Raw genomic sequence first — 25,823 nt, 5'->3', positions numbered from 1 at the left:
AGGTCTTCAAGGACAAAGACTGGTTTCTGTCCTTACCCCACTTCCCCTAGTGCTTAGTATACAATAGGTACTTAATAAATGCCTGTTGGATTAGATTGTATTGATTGGCTTCTTAGGCAGAGAGATGAGACTAGGGGTAAACTACCATAACATGGCAGGGTAAGGAAAAGGAAGGGGTACTTTTTGACATGACTTTTTATAAGTCTACACATTTGTAATGCCAGAAAATTCCAGTCTCTTTGACACAGAGGTATTTATTTTGTGATAAGTCAAGCTGGATGTGTTAGAGTGATTCTCAGAGCTTCCCACAGATGGTGGCACACAGGGGACAGCCTTTTCAAACACAAAGTGGGGGTTTGGGGATGGAGGGGTGTCTCACAGTGTTCCCACCTTGCCCAGGGCATGGAAAGTGTCTCCTCCCGGCTTTGGCCGCTTGGATGCCCACATTTGTGAGTCTAGCTGCGTTCTTGTCTGAGGACACTCAGTATGTCTCTGTTGTGCCTTTGTGTGTACTTGTGAATGTGCGTGCCTGTGTTCGGACTGGCTGGGACTTAGGCCTGGCCAGGAATACCAAATTCTTTCCTAATGAAAGGGAGGGAGCTTCCAGCTGCCCAGCTAGTCTTTCTCTAGCTAACAAGGCATAGACTTCCAGGGGACCACCAGGAACAGACAGATTCGGGGTGCAGCTTCTGACAAAGGGCATTCTTACATTTCAATACTTTTCTCATGACATCACACTCCTCCCCCCACCTCCCACCTCAACTTGCTGAAGGCCCCAGAGGAGCCTGGGAAGAATCAGGGACAGAGAGAGATGGAGAGATAAGGGATGAAGGAAGGAGAGAAAAATAGAGAGAGGCTGAGAGACGAAGGATGAAAGAGCAAGAATCCAAGACCCAGTGAAAGAGATTGCACAGAAGAAAGAATGGAGAAAGAATCAAAGAGAAGCAGGGATACAGAATAAGATGGGAAGAGAGAAGCAATGACAGAAGGGAATGAGAGAGAGAGAGAAGCAGACAAATGCCGAATGAGAGGAAAACAAAAACAGAGACAGAACAGAAGACAGAAAAAAGTAGAGACGAGATCAGGAATGGGAGGGACAGGAAGAGACAGAGAAGAGAGATGGACCCGGATAGGCAGAGACATACAGAATGAGAACAAGACAACAGAGAGGAAACAACAGGGTACAGTTTGAAAGAGAGACAGGAGGAGACCTAACAGCAGGGGGACCTAAAAGAGACAGGAGCAGAGAGAAGCAAGGAGAGACAGAATGGAAGAGAGATAAAGACAAAAAGGCAGAATGGATGAGACACAGAAAGAGAGACAGGGAGGCAGATATCTGGAAGGAGAGAAAGATAGAGATTCAGGGACAGAGAGAGAAAGAGACAGATAGAGAGTGAGAGACAGAGTAAGAGAGACAGAGACAGAGTGAGAGAGACACACACAGAGACAGAGTAAGAGAGACAGAGTGACAGTGAGAGACAGAGACAGAGAGTGAGAGAGACAGAGGGAGGGAGAGACAGAACAGAGATAAAGAGAGTGAGAGACAGAGATAGAGACAGAGTTAAAGTAAGAGACAGAGACAGAGAGGGAGAGACAGAGAGTGAGAGAGTGAGAGAGACATACACACACAGAGTAAGAGAGACAGAGAGTGAGACACAGAGACAGAGACAGACAGACAGAGACAGAGTGATAGTGAAAGACAGAGAGAGTAAGAGACAGAGACAGACAGAGACAGAGAGTAAGAGAGACAGAGAGAGTAAAAGACAGAAAATAAGAGACAGACAGATCCGGAATGAGAGGAGCAGAGAGACAAAATAAGGGCTGAAAGAGAAGCAGAAACTGAGAATGACAAAGGGACATGATGAAGGAGGCAGGAAAAGAGAGGGAAGCAGAAACAGGGAGAGATCTTGAATGGTAAAGTCTAAGAGAGAAAGAGAAAGAGATTGAGAGGCAAAGAGAGAGATATACAGAATGAGAGAGAGAGGACAGAGGCAGGGACAGGAAAGTCAATTTAGAGGTTGAGAGATCCCATGAGAAACAGAAGCAGCAGAGAATGAGAGATATAGATTTAGACAGGGGAGAGAGACAGGCACACAGAGAGAGGGAGAGGAGGAGGGGGAGGGAGAGAGAGGAGAGATGGGGAGAGAGACAAAAAGAAAAAACAGGGGGGGAGAGAAAGAGGTAGACAGACAGACAAAGGAAGGAGAAAGGAGAGAGAGAGAGAGAGAGAGAGAGAGAGAGAGAGAGAGAGAGAGAGAGAGAGAGAGAGAGAGAGAGAGAGAGAGAGAGAGAGAGAGAGAGAGAAGCAGAAGGCAGAGCAGGGAGAATCACAATCATAACAATAAACGAGGAATAGGAACAGAGAAGAAAGCAAAGGCGCAGTCGGAGCAGCAGAGCCGGGGCTGGGAGACACTCTTAGGAGGCTGTATCTGCTGGGGGTGGGGGAACTTGGGTTCCTGCTGTTGACTCTGACATTAGATGGCTTAGTAGTGAGACATACTAATTTGTGATTTCAACCAGGTCCTAGCGGCTGACTACAAAAAACAACACACCATTCTAAGTGTCTCTAGCCGTCTGTCATCTTCATTTTGCTTTTGTCTCTGGAATAAAGAGAATCCCAAACTCCTGAGGTGGATTTTTTACCCAGCTGACTTACTCTCCCTTCCTGCCTCCCTCTAATTCTCTTCTTTTCTTTGTCTGGGCTGCTCTTCTTTCTCCTTCCATCTCTCTGCTTGACTATGTGCTCATCTCTTCCCCTCCGTCTCTCTCTGTACCTCTGTGGCCCTGGCTCTGTCTCCATCTGTTTCTCTGTCACTGGTTCCCTGACCCCCATCAGCCTCTTTCCTGGGCTTTCTCTGGACCTGTACTTTCTCATCCTCTCTTCCCTCCTCCTTCTCCCTCCTCCTCCTTTTCCCCCCACTCTCTTTTTCCTCCTCCCTCTCTCTTCTCCCTCTTCCTCCCCCTCCTTCTCTCTCTTCTCCCTCCTTTCCTTCCTTCCTCCTCCTCCCCCTCTCCTTTCCCTCCTCCTCCTTTTCTTCCTGCTCTCCCTCTTCCTCCCCCTCTCTCTTCTCCCTCCTTTCCCTCCTCTTCCACCTTTTTTTTTCTTTCTCCTCTTCTTCTTCCTCCTCCTCCCTCCTCTCCCTTCTCCTTCTTTTGCAGTCACCAGTACCTGCTAGAGCTCCTGCTGTATCTCTCATCCTGCCTGCTCTGTCCCAGCCTCCCTGCCCGGGTGCTGGGTTGATGGATGACTGCTCTGCTCTTTGCACTCCCCAGCTGTCTCTGCCGCTCTGTCTGCTGGATTGACAGGGCCCATAAATCACTCTTGAAAGGCAAAGCACTGGGGAAAGGGAGCAGAGCAAAGTGCTGACAAAGCACCATCCCTAGGAGGTAGGAATGGGGTGGTGGCGGTTGATTTTGCAGCAGACACAGGGGCTCCAAGTCCCAAAGCCTGGACTTGGTAAATTATCTTAGTCACAGGCTGCTGTTGACAGCTCCAGAGCCTGCTCTATCCATCTTCCCTGAGGAGCTAGCAAGGAGAAATAACTTCATTGGTAGCCGGTTAGACCAAAGGGAGGACTTCCGGAGGAGTTGTTTCACCTTGGAAAGGGGAGTGGCAGGAGGTGGTGAGATCCCTTCCATGGAGGCATATAAAAGTAGGACAGAAATCACTTGGGCAGAGTGCTACCTGGAGGGAGGGAAGAACACTGGATGGTATATGACTTGGGGCTTGCATTGGCTGTGATCCTCTGACCCAGGGGGTGTTGTCCTGGGGCATCTCGTCTGGGTTCCTCATTGGATAGATGAGGAAGTGGTCTCAGAGGTTGTGACTTGTCCAAGGCAACACATCTAGTAAGTAGCAGAGGTGGGATGCAAATATGGATCTGTCAACTCTGAATCCTGGGCTCATTCCATCTTCTAACAGCCAGACGGCTGAACAATGACAGTTGAACAAGAACCCATGACTAATCATAAGGCTAGGGGAGCAGAACACACTTCACTATTTCATAAGAGGAACTGTGATTTCATCCCTGTGGGTGTTCGTGTGAACTGCAACCACCTCCATACCTTAGCAGTCAGTCTTCATGAGCAGTTCTAGGGGAAAAAAAATCACCCTCGAGGTGGCCAAACCTCTGGGGATGAGTCTTCCAGGACTCTAGGACTGAGCTAGGTTGGTCCTCCGATGAGGTTACCAGGCCTACTCTGGGAGCTTGGCAGGACCTGCTGCAGTTCAGGGTTTGCTGGCATAGCTTTTGAGATCTCAGGGTTGTGTATGAATAGATCGAAACAGGCAAAAAAAACCCAGGAGGACGATTGACCCGATGACCACGATATTTCAGGATGTCAGTCCCTGCAGTGACCAATTGTTTGCTCAGAGGTTTGCTCATTTCTCCTTCCTCCCCATTGGAAAAGATAGGACAGTAGGTGTGAAATGGGTTGATTTGTTTTTCTTGACTGTACTATTTGGGGAGGGTCCAATGTGTGTGTGTGTGTGGGGGCAGAGAACATTGTAAAGTGAAAATGATGTTCTAAAAAGGTAAGAAAAGAGCATCAATAAATTATTTTTTTAAAAAAGAATTCTAGTCATCTCCACACCATGATGAGACAGCAGGGGGAAGACTTTAGGGGGCAGCAAAACATCCTAATGGAGAATGAAAAAATTCTGGTGTTTTTGCTTCTATGATGCTGTGCATTTAAATGTTTCTAAATATCCAGATGCTTGGTGTTGTGGAGAAAAAAGGTGACTGGAGAGTAGGGGGGCTGAGGGGGAGGTGGCAATTGAAAGACTGTCCTGACGTTTTCTGGTCTCTTTTCATCTTTCTTTTCCAAGCCATCTTTATATAGCTATAGCTATAGATAGATATAGATATTTTTTTGTTGGGGCAATGAGGGTTAGTGACTTGCCCAGGGTCACACAGCTAGCAAGTGTCAAGTGTCTGAGGCCGGATTTGAACTCTGGTCCTCCTGAATCCAGGGCCAGTGCTTTATCCACTGTGGCACCTAGCTGCCCCATAAGCCATTGTTTGTTTTTGTTTTTGTTTTTGTTTTTTTTTGCTGGGCAATGGGGGTTAAGTGACTTGCCCAGGGTCACACAGCTAGTAAGTCAAGTGTCTGAGGCCGGATTTGAACTCGGGTACTCCTGAATCTAAGGCCAGTTCTTTATCCACTGCGCCACCTAGCCGCCCCAGCCATTGTTAATATTGCCACCTCCATACAGATGTTTCTGAAGGCACTCGGACTGCCCTGATAATGGAACTCCTTCCACTCCAAAAATGTTAATGAGGTTCCTTGCTGGCTGCCTGGTCAAATATGGCCAGTCTTCCAATTCTAGGTCTCTGAGTCTGCAGTCCTTCTCCCAACAGTCAAGTTCTAGATAAACCTAGTACCCTGGATCCAGAGCCAGAGGAGAGCTCAGAGGCTACACAGTAAGACTACTTTTAATTAATCAATCAAGAAACATTGACCAGGCACTTGCTATATGTCACAACAGCAAAGAGAAGAATGAAGCTGCCTGTCCTCAAGAGCTTACATTCTGGAAGCAGCTAGGTGGCACAGTGGATAAAGTACTGGCCCTGGATTCAGGAGGACCTGAGCTCAAATCCGGTCTCAGATACTTGACACTTATTAGCTGTGTGACCCTGGGCAAGTCACTTAACCCTCATTGCCCTGCAAAAAAACCCCAACAAAAAACAGAATACCCTCCCTCTCCTGCCCCCCCACCTTTCTCTTAATGGCTGCTGGCTCTTTCCCATCCTCCCTAGCCCCTGCCTCTTCTCACAGTAGTGAGATATTGGCCCTGCTGGGAGAGCTGGAAAAGAGATTTCTGAGCTTCTCCTCTCTGAGATTTACCCCAAATGAGGCAAATTTTCCTCAGAACTCTGCTTCCCAACTGAATTGGCTCTGAAGGTAAAAGTTTCTAGTTATAGCTCTGTCCTCTGGAAGCTATTCCATTAAAATAGAATGCAGGGGGAAGCTAAGTAGTGCAGTGGATAGAGCACCAGCCCTGGATTCAGGAGGACCTGAGTTCAAAGCCGGCTTCAGACACTTAACACTTACTAGCTGTGTGACCCTGGGCAAGTCACTTAACCCCCATTGCCTCACCAAAAAAAAAAAATAGACTGCAAGCTTTTTGAGGACAAGGGATAGTATCATTTTTACCTTTGGCTTCCCAGTGGCTAACGTCTGATTGACCTATTGATGGCACATGGTCTGACCTCCCAGGGGATCTTCCCAGCCTGAGTTATGTGTTTGTGGGGGCGTCATGACCATCTTCCCGCCCCCCCCAAAGAAAACTCCATCACCGCATTATGTTCAACCCTTAAAGCACACTTTCCAGTGGCTCAATTTGCAGTTCTCAGATACCGAAGTCTTCCAAGCAGCCTTGTGGGGAGACCGGGACTATTTTGGTCTCTCCGCTGTGTTTTAATTCCAGCTGTGTGACACTGATCAGCCCTGTGAATGGTGAACCTGGACAAGGAAGCCTGCTGCTTAATGAACTAGAGATGGAAAAAGATTGTAGCAGGCAATTCGTTTCTGGCGGCTTACATGTGAGTGCGGATCAGCCACGAAGCTGGGGACACCATCTCTTCAAAGGCTGTAACTGGCTCAGAATGAGTAATGGATATCTCTGGGGCAAGCCTCTGCCCTTCTCGGCCAGCAGTGAAGAATGTCGGCCTGGGGCTGGGCCTCAGGAGGTGGGCAGGGTTGCCTTCTAGGGGGCTGACCCCCTCAGTGGTGCCTAGGCTGAGCCTGGTTGATCTGTATGACTGGATGAAGGATGAAAGCAAATATTTCCGGTACCTTTGTGCAGTTGTTGGGGATTTGATGGGCTGACTCCTTGTCTGTTTCTTCTTAGTTATAGTGCCCTGAAATAAAGCAAGCTTGTTAGTGTCATCTTTTTTAAAAAAAAAATTATTGTTGTTATTTAGATAAAGTATTTAGTAAATGCTTGTGATGAGCTAGTCTCTGTGCACAGGGGATAGGTATAAAGCAAACAAGACTGTTCCTGCCCTCAAGCAGCTTACATTTTCATGGAAGAACACAATCATACAAAGAGATGCTAGAAAACAGAAGGGGCAGCAAGGGCATGGTGGGAAGTAGCCCTGTTTCCAGCTATATCGGATGCACCTGTTTGGCGGCCTCACCTTCCTATAGTAATGGGCCTGAAGAACCATCTGGAGGAACTGAGCCCCATGGCCTGGGTTCCCAGAACTCCATCGCTGACTTTCTCATGAGTGTCCTAGCAGAGGCAGGTGCTCTCCTCGGGCCTGATTCCTTCTTCCTCACTGCAGTTTGTCATTTATGGTAATTAACTGCCTGGGCATGAACAGCTCCAATGATCAGCAGCCCTTTCATGGCCTGATTGTGAAGCTAAGGATTCTCTTGGGTGGGCCAAGTGAAGATATTGGCTGGAAGGTAGAGGGTCCTTGCCAGGGTGCAGGCACAAGTCCAAGTTCTGAGGATCTCTAGAGGCCATGGGGTGTATTAGGGAGAGCACTGGCTTTGGAAGCAGAAGACCTGGGTTCAAATCCTGGCTCTGCCAGTGTGCCTGTGTGACCTTGGAGTCATTTTACTTTTGCTTTCTGGGCCTCTCCTTCTTTATAAATGAGGGTACTGAGCTAGGAAACTCTAAGGTCTTTTTAAAAAATATTATTTATTTTAAATATTCTTTTTTAACTTGGAGCTCCAAATTCTTGCTCTCCCTCCAGATGTTCCCCCATCCCCCTGGGAAGACAAGCAATATGATATCAATTATACATGTGAAATCAGCAAAACATATTTCCATATTAGCTTTATTCTTTTTTTTTTCTTTGCAGGGCAATAAGGGTTAAGTGATTTGCCCAGGGACACACAACTAGTTAAGTGTCAAGTGTCTGAGGCTGGATTTGAACTCAGGTCCTCCTGAATCCAAGGCCAGTGCTTTATTCACTGCGCCACCTAGCTGCCCCCCCCCATATTAGCTTTATTTCAAAAAAAGTAAGGAAAATAAAGAGAGAAAATTATACTTCAATTTGCACTCAAGCTCATCAGTTATCTCTGGAGGTGGACAGCATTTTTTCATCATGAGTCCTTTGGAACTGTCTTGGATCATTGTATTGATCAGAGTAGCCACTCCTTCATTTCCCTCAGCATAATAGTACCCATCATAGTCATATAGCACAATGTGTTCAGCCATTCCCCAGTTGATGGGCATCCCCTCAATTTCCAATTCTTTGTCACCACAAAAAGAGATGCTATAAATATTTTTGTACATATAGGTCCTTCTCCTTTTTCTTCGATCTCTTTGGGATACAGACCTGGTAGGGGTATTGTTGGGTCAAAGGTTATGCACAGCCCTATAGCCCTTTGGGCATAGTTCCAGATTGCTCTCCACAATGGTTGGACCAGTTCAGTACTCCACCAACAGTTCATTAGTATACCTATTTTTCCCTCATCTCCTCTAGCATTTGTCATTTCTGATAGGTGTGAAGTGGTACCTCAGAGTTGTTTTAGTTTGTCTTTCTCTAGTCAGTAGTGATTTAGAACATTTTTTCATATGACTATAGATAGCTTTGATTTCTTCTTCTGAGAACTGTCTGCTCATATCCTTTGACCATTAATCAGTTGGAAAATGACTCTTATTTTTGTAAATTTGACTCATTTCTATACTTAGTATATATTTGAGAAATGAAGCTTTTATCAGAGGAACTTGTAAAATTTTTTTAATATTACTTCATTGTCCCTGGTACCTTTTAGCAAAATGTAGTTTCCTTGATTATCCCTTTTAATTAGGTCTATTTTTACCTTTGCTTTGTCTGAGATCATGATTGCTAGTTACTCCAGCCTTTTTTTAGGTTAGCTGAAGCATGTTAGATTCTGCTCCAAACCTTTATTTTAATTCTGTGTGTGTCTTTCTGTTTCAAGGGTGTCTCTTGTAAACAACATATTGCTGGATTCTGATTTCTAATCCATTCTGCTATCTACTTCTGTTTTATGGGTGAGCTCATCTCATTTATATTCAGTTATGATTAATAACTGTTTCCCCTCCATTCTATTTTCATCTCTTTCTTTTTCTTCTTTCTTTTCCTGTCCCTCCTCAAAAGTTTGTTTTGTATCTAACTACTGCTTCCTTTAATCTGTCCTCCCTTTTATCATTCCTCCCTTCTATCCCCTTTCCTTCCCATTTCCCTATAGTGTAAGTTACATTTGCATATAGATCTAAGTGTGTATATATATGTTTCCCTCTTTGAACCAATTCTGATAAGTGGTTCAAGAATTGTCTGACATCTTCCCCCTCCCATTTCACCCTCCACTATAAAAGCTCTCCATTTCATGGATCTTTTATGTGAAAAAATTTCCCCCATTCTATCTCTCCCTTATTCCTCCCAGTGCATCCCTCTTTCTTGCTCCTTCATTTTTTAAAAAGATCGTTCTATCATAAAAACAACTCGCACTCATGCCCTCTGTCTATATAAACTCCTCTTGACTGTCCTAGTAATGATTAAGTTCTTAGGTGTTACATATATCATCTTCCCATATAAGAATGTAAACAGTTTAAACTTTATTGAGACTTTATGATTATTCTCCATGCTTACCTTTTTATGCTTCTTTTGAGTCTTATGTATGAATGCCAGATTTTCCATTTGGCTCAGTTTTTTTTTTCTCACCAGGAATGCTTGAAATGAACTGAAATGAATGAAATCGAACACTCTATTTCATTAAATATCCATTTTTGCCCCTTGAAGGATTATACTCAGTTTTGCTAGGTAGGTGATTCTTGGTTGTAATCCTTGCTTCTTTGCCTTATGGAATATGATATTCCAAGCCCTCTGCTCCTTCAATGTGGAAACTGCTAAATTTTGTATGATTTTGACAGTGGCTTCAAAATATTTAAACTGTTTCTTTATGCCTGCTTGAAGTATTTCTCTTTGACTTGAGAGCTTTGGAATTTCATTATAACATTCCTGGGGGTTTTCATTTGGGGATCTCTTTTGGGAGATGATGAATGAATTCTTTCAATTTCTGTTTTATGCTCTGGATCTAAGATATGAGGACAGTTTTCCATGATAATTTCTTGAAATATGATGTCTAGGGTCTTTCTTTGATCATGGCTTTCAGGTAGTCCAATAATTCTTAAATTATCTCTCCTCAATCTATTTTCTATGTCACTTGTTTTGTTAATGAGATATTTCACATTTTCCTTTCATTTTTTTTGGATGTTTTAAATTGTTTCTTAATGCCTCATTGAGTCAATAGCTTCCACTTGCCCAATTCTAATTTTTAGGGAATTATTTTCTTCAGTGAGATTTTGGACCTCTTTTTCCATTTGGCCAGTTTTACTTTTTTAAGGAGTTCTTTTCTTCAGTGAATTTTTGTGCCTTTTTAAAAAACCATTAGGTCAACTTTTTTTTTTTGTTGTTGTTGTTGTTGTTCTTGTTTTTGGTGAGGCAATTGGGGTTAAGTGACTTGCTCAGGGTCACACAGCTAATAAGTGTCAAGCATCTGAGGCCGGATTTGAACTCAGGTACTCCTGATTCCAGAGCTGGTGCTCTATCTACTGTGCCACCTAGCTGCCTCTCAACTTTGTTTTTAAAGTTTTATTTTTTTCAGTATTTTTGTGCCTCCTTTACCAAGATGTTAATTCTCTTCAGAATTTTCTTGCATCATTCTCACTTCTTTGCCCAATTTCCCCTCTGCCACTCTTATCTCTCTCTAACTCTTCTAAGAATTATTATTGGACTTGGGTCAAGTTAGCAATTTTCTTGGAGACTTTGTAGCTGTTTTCACATCATTGTCTTCTTCTGAGTTATGTCTTGGTCTTCCCTGCCACTGTAGTAGCTTTTTATGGTCAGGGTGTTTTGGGGGGGGGGGTCATTTTCCAGCCTATTTCTTGACTTTGAACTTTATGTTTTTTTGTTTTGTTTGTTTGTTTTTTTGCAGGGCAATGAGGGTTAAGTGACTTGCCCAGGGTCACACAGCTAGTAAGTGTCAAGTGTCTGAGGCCAGATTTAAACTCAGGTCCTCTTGAATCCAAGGCCAGTGATCTATCCACTGTACCACCTAGCTGCCCTGAACTTTATGTTAAAGTTAGGCTTTGCTTACCTGGTGGTTTCAGGTTTTTATGTGCTTTTGTTTTCAGAGTTAGTTCTGGGGGTCTGCAAATTTTTGGTGCTTCCAAAATGGGAAAGGTATGGTCACTGTTCTCCTGGTCTTCACTCTGGTCTATACCCAGGAAAGGTCCTGGTTCCCTGCAGCTGCAAGTGCTAGCACTCCTCTTTGCTTTGGTACGGTGACCAAAAATTACATATGGACCTTAGAGTTGCCAATCAGTGCCAGCTGTACCCAATGCCAGCAAAGAGTCCCCTGTAATCTATTTTTGGCCACTTGTCAAACCTTCTCACTATCTCCAGGCTGAGAGCTTCCAGAGCTGCTGTTATCGTGGCCTTGTTGCCATGTATGGGGGCTCCAGACAGGTCTCCACACACTCCACAAACTTAACGTCACAAACTTCTCCTGCTGACCTCTTGAGTTCCGTGAGGCCAGAAAAATGTCTCACTCTGACCTTTTGTTGGCTCTGCTTCTCTAAAATTTTAATTGTTGCATTATTTTAAAGTTTTTAGATGGGGACTGTTGGGAGAGCTCAGCTGGGTTGCCTCTACTCTGCCATCTTGGCTTCCTTGCTCCTTAACTATGTAAGGTCCCTTTCAATGCTTCATAAAATGTAAACTTCTGGAGGATGGGACTGATTTCCCCCCCTTCTTTGTATTTCTCAGCTCCTTACCACAGTGCTTGGTACCTAGGAGGTATTTAATAAATGCTTATCCATTTCCACTGGATTGAATTTCAGCTCTGAATTTTATGATCCTATAAAGTAGGAAGAGAGGCAGCATGGGTTGGTACTCAGGGAGCTGATTTCTAAGCCAAGGAGGCCTGGGTTCAAGTCCTAAAGCAGACAGACACTTAATGACTGTGTGATTCAGAATAAACCTCTTAACCACTCAGTCCTCTGGGCAGGCCTCTAAGACTGTCTCAGATATTAGGAAGGTACCAACCTTCATTGGCAGGAGAGTATTCCTTAACTGGGAATTTCCTATAGCAAAGAAGTCACAGGTCCTTTATTCTATGAATAAACAAACAAATAAATGAAAGGGGGAGACTCTTTGGAGGAGTGTGAGGGCTCTCCCAAGTTGGCACCTACTTCTCAATCTCTAACATGAAACTCCCTGAGAGAATACTCCTGGAGGAGAAAATGAGCTACTTTTCCCGGAGACCAAGGCCTCAAGCTGACAGATGAAATCTTTATTACAACCATTTTATTTGATGTGTGTGTTTGCACGCGTGGGCATGGGCTGGGGTGCACATCTGGCTCTGAGAAATCCTCCAAAATTCCCACAAACATAGCTCATGAATATGCAGTGATGGTGACAGCTCTACTTTGCAGTCATGGATTATTTATACATTAAATAACCAAAGCTTCATAAATAATGGAACTGCCTGCCACAGTCTCGGTTGCATTTTGATGTTTCCCTCAGTCTGCACCAGGTGAAAAGAGGGGCCCTGACAAGGGATAGGAATGTGCCCTGGCATTCTAGGTCTGTCTTGTAAGCACCCCTGTCAGAGTCCCCTGGAGAAAAGGGGCAGCTGTGGCATGAGAGAGTTTTGTGCTTTGCCAGTATTGGTTATATTAATCAGTCAGTCCATCAACAAATGTTTGCTAAGCACCTACTATGTGCCCTACAGGCTTTGAAGATAAAAAGACAAAAGTCCCTGATCTCAAGGAGCTTACACTCTTTCAGAGGAGACTACATGTATTGGGGATGTTTGAGATAGCAGAAGAGAGGACTTAGGACCAGGGGATAAAAGAATTCTTGTCTTCAAGGATTTGAAGACCTTTTCTGTGGAAGATTTGTTCTGATGGGCCCCCAGAGTCAGCACTAAGAACAAAGTGATGAATGAGGAGTGGAGAGTTACAGATAAGTAGATTTCAGGTCAATTTCAGGAAAAACTAACAATCTGGTCCATCCCAAAGGACAATGGGCTGCCTTAGGAGGTAGTGGGTTTCCCAGAGATCACTAGAAGGCTTTAAGCAGAGGCTAAATGACCTCTTGTCAGGGAAGGTGCATCAGAGCTTCCTTTTTAGGCTACGGCTGGACCAGATGGCCTCTGTGGTCTCCTCTACCTTTGAAATTCTCTATGTATCATAAAGAATGATACCACAAGCAAAATAGGAAAGCATGGAATAGTTTATCTGTCAGATTTATGGACAGGGGAAAAATTTAGGACCAAAGAAGATATAGAGAGCATTATGAAATGTAAAATAAATAATTTTGATTATATAAAATTAATTTTTTTGGTACAAACAAAACCAATGCAACCTAAATTAAAAGGAAAGCAGAAAACTGGGAAAGAATTTTTGAAACAAAGGCCTCATTTCTTAAATATATAGAGAACTGAGGCAAATTTATAAAAATACAAGTCATTCACCAATTGAGAAATAAACAGGCAGTTTTCAGACAAAGAAATCAAAGCTATCTATAGTCATATGAAAAAATGCTCTCTCACTATATCAGAGAAATGCAAATTAAAATAACTCTGAGGTATTATCACCTCACACATATCAGAGTGGCAAATATAACAACAAAAAAAGGGACAATGTTGGATGTTGGAGGGGCTGTGGGAAAACTAGGATATTAGTTTACTGTTGGTGAAGTTGTGAAAAGATCTAACCATTCTGGAAAGCAATTTGGAACTATGCTCAAAGGACTATAAAACTGTACATACTCTTTGATCCAGCAATACCACTGTTAAGTTTATATTCCAAAGACATCCCCAAAAAGAGAAAAGACCTATTTGTAAAAAAAATATTTATAACAGCTCTTTTTGTGGTAGTTAAGAATTGGAAATCAAAGGAATGCCCACCAGTTGGGGAATGGCTAAATAAGCTGTGGTATATAATGCTCATGGAATATTATTGTGCTGTAAGAAATGATAAGGAGGATGATTTCAGAAAGTCCTGGAAAGACTTGTATGAACTGATGTATGGTGAAGTGAGCAGAAACAAGAGAACATTATGCATGGTGACAGCAATATTGTTTGATGAAGAACTGTGAAAGATTTAACTATTATCAACAATACAATGATCCAAGACAATCCCAAAGGATTAATGATGAAGCTTGCTATCCACCCCAAAGAAAGAACTGATATTTATTGAACACAGATTGAAGCATGCTATTTTTCACTTTCTTTCATTTATTCAAGTTTTCTTATAAAAATTGACTAACATGGTAATTTTTAATTTTTATTTTTTTAATTAAAATTTTTTTGTTTTCATAAGATTTTTAGTTTCAAAATTTTCTCCCTCCCTCCCTTCCCTTCCCCCTCCCCAAGACAGAAAGCAATCTGATATACTTTATATATGTACAATCACATTAAACATATTTCTGCATTAGTCATGTTGTGAGAGAAGAATCAGAACAAAAGGAAAAAAACCTCAAAAAAAAAAACCCAAACAAACAAACAAAAAAGTAGAAACAGTATGGCTCGATCTGCATTCAGAATCCACAATTCTTTTTTCTGGATGTGGAGAACATTTTCCATCCTAGTCCTTTGGAGTTGTCTTAGATAATTGTATTGCTGAGAAGAGTTAAGTCTATCATAGTTGATCATCACATAATGTTTTTGTTACTGTGTACAATGTTCTCCTGGTTCTGCTCACTTCACTCAGTATCAGTCCACTTAAGTCTTTCCAGGTTTTTCTGAAATCAGCCTGTTCATCATTTCTTATAGCACAATAGTATTCCATTACATTCATATACTACAACTTGTTTAGCCATTCCCCAATTTCCAATTCTTTGCCACCACAAAGAGAGCTGCTATAAATATTTTCATACATGTGGGTTCTTTTCCCTCCTCTATGATCTCTTTAGGATATAGAACTAGCAGTGGTACCACTGGGTCAAAGGGTATGCACAGTCCCAAAGCCCTTTGGACATAGTTCCAAATTGCTCTCCAGAACAGCTGGATCAGTTCACAACTCCACCAACAATGCATTAGTGTTCCAATTTTTCTATAGCTTCTTAAATATTTATTACTTTTCTTTTTTGTCATATTAGCCAATCTGATAGATGTAAGGTGGTACCTAAGAGTGTTTTTTTGGTGGGGCAATGAGGTTTAAGTGACTTTTCTAGGGTCACACAGCTAGCAAGTGTCAAGTGTCTGAGGCCGGATTTGAATTCAGATCCTCCTGAATCCAGAGCCTGTGCTCTATCCACTGTGCCACCTAGCTGCCCCCTCAGAGTTGTTTTAATTTGCATTTCTCTAATCAGTAGTGATTTAGAGCATTTTTTTCATATGGCATTTTAAATACGGTAATGTTTTACATAGTTACTATGTATAACCTTTATCTGATTGTTTACTGTCTCAAGGAGCGGGGAGGAGAGGGAAGGGGAGGGATAAAATTTGAAACTCAAATGTTAAATAAAAAATGTTTATATATATTTAAAAAATAATAGTATTTTCTATTATTAAGAAAAGAAATTCTCTGTGTATGATTTTGGGCATTGGAGAGCATGTGTAAAAAACCAAAGGGCCCTAGGGACCCCACACAGGGGCATATGTGGACATGTAACGATTGGAATGACACCACCTGCTGGAGACACTGTAGAAAAGCTCCGCCATGAAAGGAAGGTCTTTGAGGGCAAGACCATGTGTCTTTTCTTTGGCGTCAGGAAGTGACGTTTGCTGGTGGGAGGAGGAAAGGGGAGCCGGGCACTTTGTCTCTTTCTCTCTTTCCTGAGGACTCTGGCGGAGAAGGGAGCTAGAAATGTGCTCTCCCTTTAATAGATACGAAATTCTCATTCTCCTTAATAAATGCTTAAAAGTCTAATTCTTGCTAAAGCTTATAATTTATTGGCGACCACTCATTAGATATTTTAGACAGACTAGCTAGAATTTTAGCCTTAACAGACAGTTAGATGTACCTACCTTTTTGCATGGTCACTTTTCATGGAAAGAAAGCCTTCAGGTACAAGAATGGCAGCACATCTTTATTTTGGACTTATTTGGTTCTAGAAGGTACCTTAAAGATCATCTAGTCTACTAGCCCTTTATTTGACATATGGGGAGGGGGCAGTTAGGTGGCACAGTTGATAAAGCACTGGCCCTGGATTCAGGGGTACCTGAGTTCAAATCCAGCCTCAGATGCTTGACACTTACTAGCTGTGTGACCCTGGGCAAGTCACTTAACCCTCATTGCCCCACAAAAAACAACAACAAACAAAACAAACAAACAAACAAAAAAAGCAGCTGGACATATGGGAAACCAAGTCTCAGAGAGAGGGAGTGACTAGCCTGAGGCCATATGACCTAGTAAGTGACAGAGCTGGAAGTGGGACCCAGGTTCCACAGCTCCAAATGCAGTGCTCTTTGCAACATGTGGTAGTACCCCTACTAGGCTTTGTCCATAACAATCCCCCATGCTATGGCTCAGTTCAGTTCTAAGCTGACACCTGGCAGTATGGACTTGGACGGGATGCAGGTCAGTGTCTGTTTTTTTTTTTTTTTAGTGAGGCAATTGGGGTTAAGTGACTTTCCCAGGGTCATACAGCTAGTAAGTGTTAAGTGTCTGAGGCCGGATTTGAACTCAGGTACTCCTGACTCTAGGGCTGGTGCTCTATCCACTGCGCTACCTAGCTGCCCCAGGTCAGTGTCTGTTTAAACCCATGGAAACCCTATTTGGCAGCTGCTGGTGACTCCACAGATGTGTGTGCACTGCAGATTGAGGAAAGCAGCATACAAATGCGTTTCTTTAACTCTATGTATTAAGGTGGTATGAGGTAGTGCATAGAATGCTGGACATGGAGTCAGAAAGGCCTTGGTTCAAATCTTTACTCTGGCATATAGTAGCTGGAGGACAATGTGCAAGTCATTTAACATTGCTGAGCCTCAGCCAACTAAGATATGGATGGATTCCCATCTGGCATACATAGGTAGGCAGGTAGGATGGATGGATGGATGGATGGATGGGTAGATAGATGGCACAGATCATTATTGTCTAAAACTATCGTTGGGTTCCCATCTGGGATAGATAGATAGATTAGATAGTTAGATAGATAAATAGATACATGCCATAGATAGGCATAGTCTAAAACTATAAATGGGTTCCCATCTGGGATAGATAGATGGTTAGATAGATAAACAGACAGATGAAAGGATGAATAATGGAGTTGTTGTTGTTGAGTCATTTGGTCATATCTGACTCTGTGACCCCATGGATTATAGCATGTCAGGCCCTTTTATCCTCCACTATCCCTCTTAGATCTGTGTGTGTGTGTGTGTGTGTGTGTGTGAGGCAATTGGGGTTAAGTGACTTGCCCAGGGTCACACAGCTAGTAAGTGTCAAGCATCTGAGGCCGCATTTGAACTCAGGTCCTCTGACTCCAGGGCTGGTGCTTTATCCGCTGTGCCACCTAGCTGCCCCCTCCACTATCTCTCAAAGTCTGTCCAAGTTCATGTTCATTGTTTCCATGATACTCTCTATCCATCTCATCTTCTGCCATCACCTTCTCTTTTTGCTTTCAATCTTTCAGGGTCTTTTCCAATGAGTCTGGTTTTCTCATTATGCGGCCAAAATATTTAAGCTTCAGTTTCAGTATTTGACCTTTCAGTGAATAGCCTGAATTAATTTCTTTAAGTATTGACTGATTTGATCTCCTTGCTGTCCAAGGGACTCTGAAAATTCTTCTCTAGCATTACAATTTGAAAGCATTGATTCTGTGGTGCTCAGCTTTCTTTATAGTCTGACTCTCACAGCCCTACATTGCTACTGGAAAAACCATAGCTTCAACTATATGGACCTTTGTCAGCAAGGTGATGTCTCTGCTTTTTAGTATGCTGTCCAGATTTTCCATAGCCTTTCTTCTAAGGAGCAAGTGTATTTTAGTTTCATGGCAGCAGTCACCATCTGCAGTGATCTTTAAGCCCAAGAATATAACTGCTTCCATTTTTTCTCCCTCTAGTTGCCAGGGAGTGATGGGGCCAGATGCCAAGATCTTAGTTTTTCTGATGTTAAGCTTCAGGCCAGGTTTTACACTTTTCTCTTTTATCCTTTTTTCTTTTCTTTTTTTTTAGTGAGGCAATTGGGGTTAAGTGACTTGCCCAGGGTCACACAGCTAGTAAGTGTTAAGTGTCTGGGGCTGGATTTGAACTCAGGTACTCCTGATTCCAGGGCTGGTGCTCTATCCACTGCGCCACCTAGCTGCCCCACTTTTTCATCCTTATCAAGAGGCTTCTTAATCCTTCTTCACTTTCTGTCATCAGAGTGTTGATTGTTATCTCTGCATTTCTGAGATTGTTGATATTTCTCCCTTCAAACTTAATTCCAGCTTTTGATTCATCCAGCTTGGCATTTTGCATGATATACTCTGCATATATGTAAAATAAATAAGGTAACAATATACAGCTTTGTTGTATTTCTTTTCTAATCTTAAACCAATCAGTTGTTCCATGCTTGGTTCTAACCAAAAATGTTGCTTCTTAGTCCACGTGCAGGATACATGTTCAAGTAAGATGATCTGGTACTTCTGTCTCTTTAAGGACTTGCCATATTTTGTTGTGATCTACACAATCAAAAGCTTTAGTGTAGTCAGTGAAGCAGAATTTGATGTTTCTCTAGAACTCCCTTGACTTCTCCATAATCCAATGAATGTTGGCAATTTGGTCTCTACTTCCTCTGCTTCTTCCAAAAGCCATCTACTCTTCTAGTAATTCTTGGTTCACATACTGCTGAAGCCTAGCTTGCAGAGTCTTAAGCATAACCTTGCTGGCATGTGAAATATATGCATTTTCTCTGTAATTTGAACATTCCTTGGCAATGCCCTTCTTTAAGACTGGATGGATGGATAAAATATTTTTAAATCACTTGTGATGTGTTAGGTATTGTACGAGGTTGCAATTACAAAAACAAAAATAATTCCTCCCCTAAAGAAGCTTACCTTCTTTTTTTTTTTTTTCAGGGCAATGAGGGCTAAGTGACTTGCCCAGGGTCACACAACTAGTAAGTTTAAAGTGTGTGAGGTCAGATTTGAACTCAGTTCCTCCTGAATCCAGGGCCACTGCTTTATCCACTGTGTCACCTAGCTGCCCCCTAGCTTATCTTCTTTTAAAAAAATTCAATTTTATTTTATTTTCTGTCCCAAATTACCTCCTCCTCTCCCTTTCCCCATCCACTGAGAAGGCAAGAAAAACAAAACTTCTTATAAATATGTATAGTCATGCAAAACAAATTCCTATATTAGTTGAGTCCAAAAAAAAAAAAAGGAAGAAAAAGGAAGGAAGGAAGGAATAGCATATGCTTCTCTCTACCCTCTGAGTTGATACACTCTCTACATGCTCATCCTGAGTCCTCTGGAGTAGTGAGGGATCACTGGTTTGGCCATAGCTCCTAAGGCTTTCACAGTTGATGTTCACAATGTGGTCATTAGTGTGTAAATTATTCTTTTGTTTCTGTAAGGAGCTTACATTAGAATGGGTAAGACAACACATGAAGGAGCCCTGGAAAGGGAGGAGGCAACTTAGAACTTCATGGTGTGGAGATGACCAGAAATTGGTGTGAAGGTCTGGCACAGCAAGCTGTGGTTCAGGCTCATTGCCAGAGCCAGAAGTCTGAACTTTCTCTGGAAGGAAGATGAGGTGATAAATATGAGCATTCTTATCCTACAGGATCTGAGGAAGGCAAGCATCCTCTTCACTTGAAAATGAAATGGGCGTTATTCTCTTTGAGCCAGTGGTACCACTGCTAGTTCTCAAAGTATCCCAAAGAGATCATAGAAGAGGGAAAAGGACCCACATGTAAAAAATATTTGTAGCAGCTCTTTTTGTGGTGGCAAAGAATTGGAAATTGAGGGAATGCCCTTCAACTGGGGAATGGCTAAACAAGTTGTGGTATATGAATGTAATGGAATACATGGAATGTGCTATAAGAAATTATGAGCAGACAGATTTCAGAAAAACCTGGAAAGACTTAAGTGGACTGATGCTGAGTGAAGTGAGCAGAACCAGGAGACCATTGTACACAGTAACAGCAACATTGTGTAATGATCAACTGTGATAGAGTTCTCTCTTCTCAGCAGTGCAATGATCCAAGACAATTCCAAAGGACTCATGATGGAAAATGTTCTCCACATCCAGAAAAAAAGAACTGTGGATTTTGAAAGCATATTGAACCATACTGTTTCTACTTTTGTTTTTTCTTTTTTGAGGTTTTCCCCTTATCTTCTGATGCTTCTTTCACAACATGACTAATGCAGAAATATGTTTAATGTGATTGTACATATATAAACTATATCAGATTGCTTTCTATCTTGGGGAGGAGGGAGGGAAGGGAGGGTGGGAGAAAAATCCTATGAAAACGAATGTTGAAAACTATCCTTACATGTAACTGGAAAATAATAAAATACTTTTATTAAAAAAAAATCCCACCTTCTACAGGAAGTCTTCTCTAATTCCTCTTAATTCCACCACCTTCCTTGTTATTTCCTCTTTATCTTGTTATAGTTTGCTTTGCATATATGTGTTTGCATAGTGTCTCCCCCATTAGATTGTAAGCTCCTTGAGGGCAGGAACTTCCTTTTGCCTTTTTTTGTATCCCCTCTTCTTCTTCTTCTTTTTTTTTTTTTAGTGAGGCAATTGGGGTTAAGTGACTTGCCCAGGGTCACACAGCTAGTAAGTGTTAAGTGTCTGAGGCCGGATTTGAACTCAGGTACTCCTGACTCCAGGGCCAGTGCTCTATCCACTGTGCCACCTAGCTGCCCCTGTATCCCCTCTTCTTAGCACAGTACCTGGCTCATAATACACACTTAATACATGTTTACCGACTGATTGGTTGATTAAAAGCAACCAGAAACAAACAAACAAACAAACAAAAAACAAAAAGAAAAAAAGGAAAAAGAAAAGAAAAGAAAAAAGAAAAAAAGAAAATGGGCATTATTACAAAGTTCTGTCATTCATTTAGAAAGGTCTTTCAGGGATCGGGGACAGGAAGGCATACAGATGAGAACAGTCAAATGTGGCTGTGTTAAGCGCAGTCTTAAAAGCTGAATATTTAGGCATCAGAGTTCATTCTCCTGTTCTCTCCAGAGGCTGCTTAGTGCAGAAGAGAGAATGTTGGGTCTAGAGTCAGAATTTATTGTTGAATTGTTTCAGTCATGTCCAACTCTTTGTGACCCCATTTGGGGCTTTCTTGGCAAATATACTGGAGTTGTTTGCCATTTCCTTCTCCAGCTCTCTCTCTTTTTAAAGCATTTTTTTTGGGGGGGTGAGGCAATTGGGGTTAAGTGACTTGCCCAGGGTCACACAGCTAGTAAGTATCAAGTGTCTGAGGTCAGATTTGAACTCAGGTCCTCCTGAATCTAGGGCCAGTGCTTTATCCACTGCACCACATAGCTGCCCCAACACTACAGATTTTAAAAGGTAGAAGTGAGAAGGGAGGGAATTCCAGATCAGAGGAGAATGATCCATACTCAATAATTCTCTCCCCCATAAATCTGACATGTGGTCACCCGGAGCCTGACTGAAAATCTCTGGTGAAAAGAAAACCATTTGCACCTGAGGCAGTCCATTCTGGTTCTGGTTAGCTATAAATGTTAGAAAATGCTTTCTTAAACGAAGCCCAAATCTACTTCTCTAGATTTTCTCTGTGTTACTCCTTGCTCTGCCCTCTGGGGTCAAGCAGAACAGTCCTATCTGTCTAAGGCATGACAATTCTTCAAATATAGGTAGGGTTTTTTTTCCCCACCAATTCTTCAAGTACTGAAAGGCAGCTAGCTTTCTCTCCCTACTCCCCTTTCCTTCATACTATCTCTATCTTCTCTTCTCCACACTAAACATCCCCGATTCCTTCCAATTACCTTCAGTGTCCTGAACTTGAGACCCTTCCACCCTGCTGGTTACCCTCTATATGCTACACAAAAACTGGGTGGGAATCTCACCTCTGACATCCGACAGTGGGCACTTCACCATTCCTGAACCTCATAATCACACCTCAGAGCCGAACTGGTCCAAACTGTGCCTGAATGGGGATCTCCATCTCCATCAGGTTTCTTTGTATTAGAAAAATGGAGCACTTGCAGGTAAACCAATCACAGACATCATGGTAAGAATGCCTCTAGAACTTTTTTTTTCCAGGCAATAGGGGGTTAAGTGACTTGCCCAGGGTCACACAGCTAGTAAGTGTCAAGTGTCTAAGGCCGGACCTGAACTCAGGTACTCCTGAATCCAGGGCCGGTGCTCTAACCACTGCGTCATCTAGCTGCCCCCCAGAACTTTTCAATTAGACTATAAGCTCCTTGAGGGCCGGAACAGTGGTGGAGGTGGAGGTGGAGGTGGTGGCTGCTCCTTTGAGGACTAAGGACATGAGGAGGGTGGTGTCTTGACTTGCAGTGAATTGGATTTGAGCGAGACAGGGCTCTGAGCAGGAACTATGTCTCATCTGAACTGTGTATCTCATTCTGCATTGGGTCTGGTTTTCTGTGTAGTAGTAGTTGCTAACTAAATGTTTGTTGAATGAACAAATGCCTCATCCTTGGAGGGGAAATTTGTAGGAACATGCCTGGCAGTGAGTATTTCAGGTAAGGGAGCAAGCAATCATTGAGTATCTGCTATGTGCCAGTTACTGTGCAAAGAGCTTTACTAATATTATCTCATTTTAATTTTTTTTTTTTTAGTGAGACAATTGGGGTTAAGTGACTTGCCCAGGGTCACACAGCTAGTAAGAGTTAAGTGTCTGAGGCTGGATTTGAACTCAGGTACTCCTGACTCCAGGGCCGGTGCTCTATCCACTGTGCCATCTAGCTGCCCCATCTCATTTGAATTTAATATCCAGAGAGAGCATTTAGAGCTGGAAGGGACTTAGAGATTATCATACTGTTGTTGTTGTTCAGTCGTGTCTGACTCATCACGATCCCATTTGGAGTTTTCTTGGCAAAGACACTGGAGTGGTTTGCCATTTCCTTCTCTAGCTCATTTTGCAGATGGGGAAACTGAGGCAGAGAGGGTTAAGGGACTTGCCCAGGGTCACACTGCTAGTAAGTGTCTGAGGCTGGATTTGAACTCAGGTCTTTCTGATTCCATGGGCAGCACCTATTCACTGTACCACCCAGCTGCCCAAGATTATCACAAAATCCCAACCACAGAGCTGGAAAAGATCTTGAAGGTCATCTTGACTAACCACCTTCAGGAAGACACGTGGTGTAGTGGATGGAGTGTTGTACCTGGAGTCAGAAAGACCTGAGCTCAAATCTAGCCTCAGATACTTACTAGCCACGTGACCTGGGTAAGTCCACTTCACTTCTGTCTGCCTCCGTTTTTTTGTTTGCAAAAAACTGGGATAATAAGAAACACTTTCCTCCCAGGGTTATTTATGAGTCTCTAATGAAGAAACTTGTAGGGCACCTAGCACAGTGTCTGGCACAGAGTCAGTGCTAGATAAAGGCAAGTTGTTATTATTTTACAGATGAGGAACAGGCCAAGAGAGGGAAAAGAATTTTCAAGTAGGAGGGCTGAGATTTGAACCCAGGTTTTACATGTGTAAGCCCGCTTCTCCTTCTACTCTACGGGTTCTCATTCAGGTCTTTGGGTGCAACCTCTTTATTTAACAAACATTCACTGAGTACCTCCTATGGGCCTATGCAAGACACTGGCATGCACAGACTCTGATGGAAAGAGCAGCCTTGGAGAGGCAGCCTAGCATGATAGAAGGAGCCATGGGCCTGGCTTCAGGAGAGACTTGGTTTGGATTTTGTTTCTGACAGTTCCTGTGGCCAAGTAGCTTCTCTCTGAGCCTCAGTTTCCCCATCTGCAACATGGGAACAATAACCCCTGTTCTCACATCATAGGGTTGTGGGGAGGATCAAATGTGATGTCTGTAAACCTCAAAGCATCATATAAATGTCAGTTATATTTTCTAGAGACCCTATCATGAGCTTCTCTTGGATCTCTACTCTTTTCTTGTTTTTTTTTTGTTGTTGTTGTTGTTGTTTTTTTGGTGAGGTAATTGGGGTTAAGTGACTTGCCCAGGGTCACACAGCTAGTGTCAAGTGTCTGAGGTCACATTTGAACTCAGGTCCTCCTGACTCCAGGACCAGCGCTCTATCTACTGTGCTACCTAGCTGCCCCTGATTTTTTTTTTTTTTTGCCTTTTTTGTCTTTTCTATATAAATACAGAAAGCAGTATGGCTTTAGGGGACCCAGACCACAGGGTCATAGGTTTGAACTGAGAGGGATCCCAGCATCATTCCAGCTTGGGGAGGCCATAGGATTTTGGCAGGTCTAGCTCTACCAGTGACTGTCCGTGACCAGTCTGAGGCTCAGTTTCTCCACTGCACAATGGGAAGAGTCATCCATGCCCATGGGGTACTTCGCAGGGGCAGGGCCAGAGACTGTAACTTCATTGCCTGAGAATTCTTTGGCATCAAAGACCCTCAGCCAGGCAGCGGATGAGCGTGAGCTCCCCTGCAGGTTGCTGAGGAGGAGAAGAGACCCACAGGCAGACCAAGCTTGGGGAGCAGCTGGTCCCCGTGATGGGGTTGCTCTGCTTCCTTTTGCCACAGCTGTACTGCTCAGATGTGCACTGTGCACCTGCAGCTCTGGACCCAGGCTTGCATCCCCGGAACTCAGAAGAGAGACACCTTCAGGGCAAACTAATGAGCCAGGACTGCGGCAACAGCTACCAGGCTCCCAGCCCACTCCCTCCACCCCACACCCATCCCATCTACTCATCCCCAGGCTCATTTCCTGCCCCTGGGTGGTCCCAAGGGAATGAAGGACACTCAGCCCCCTCTCTCCTGCTCCCAGATCCAGGCTGGAATCTTTTAATACCAAATCAGTAAAAGTGTCAGGGCTTGCAGCTTAACTGCTAAACAGGATGATTCATAACCCTCAACCAGGCACAGAGTATTTCCTCCCCCTTCCTGCGGCCCACCCCAGGAGAGAAAGGAGATAAATTACTGTCATTGCTTTTTATGGTACATATAATCGGGTGGCTACATGTAGGCTCGACTCATCTCAAAGTCATTTACAATGAATTATTCATTTGGCTAAAAAAAAAAAAAAGTCTTCCATGGGAAGGGGTGGTGGTGGTGGGGAAGGCCTTTTCCTCTTTGGCTTCAGGATGCCCTCCCCGAGGCTGAGGCCTGAAGGACAGAAAAGCCTGCTTGGCAAACCCCCGGGGGAGGACCAGAGAGGGGAAGCAAGTTACCTGGAGTCACACAGCTAATCTGTGGCCATGCTGAGTCTTTGAATTCCCAGCCAAAGAAAAACTTGGATAGGAGAGACCCAGGCGAGGGTCATTGGGTCCTGGATTTAAATCTCAGAGAGGCCATAATTGTCATCTATCTTAATTCCCTCATTTTGCAGTTGTATAAACTGAGGCTCCAAGGAGGTCCTGTGACTTGCCCAAAGTCTCACAGGGAGTAAGTGGAGGAACTGAGATTCAGACTGGGCTCTTCTGGTTACAAAACCATACAAATATCTCTTTCGATCCTTGCAATAACCCTGGGAGGTAGGTGCTTTATTATTCCCCATTTATAGATTAGGAAACTGAGGCACAAAGAAGTTAAATGACTTAAAGTGCCCAGGGTCACACAGCTAGTAAGTGATTGTGGCTGGATTAGAACTCAGGTCTTCCTGGCCTCGGCCCAGCACTCAAAGTCATCTAATCCAACTGCTTCATTTTGTAGAGAGGGAGAAAATGTTGTGAAGAGCAAAGTGACTTACTCAGGCCAAACAATGAATAAGTAGCCATTTTAGGGTCTCTTGAATACAAGTGCTCTCTTCACTCAATACATTATATG

The sequence above is a fragment of the Dromiciops gliroides genome, chromosome 3 (genome assembly GCF_019393635.1).
Source record: "Dromiciops gliroides isolate mDroGli1 chromosome 3, mDroGli1.pri, whole genome shotgun sequence".
Taxonomy (NCBI): Eukaryota; Metazoa; Chordata; class Mammalia; order Microbiotheria; family Microbiotheriidae; genus Dromiciops; species Dromiciops gliroides.
This window is presented reverse-complemented; position numbering follows the sequence as displayed.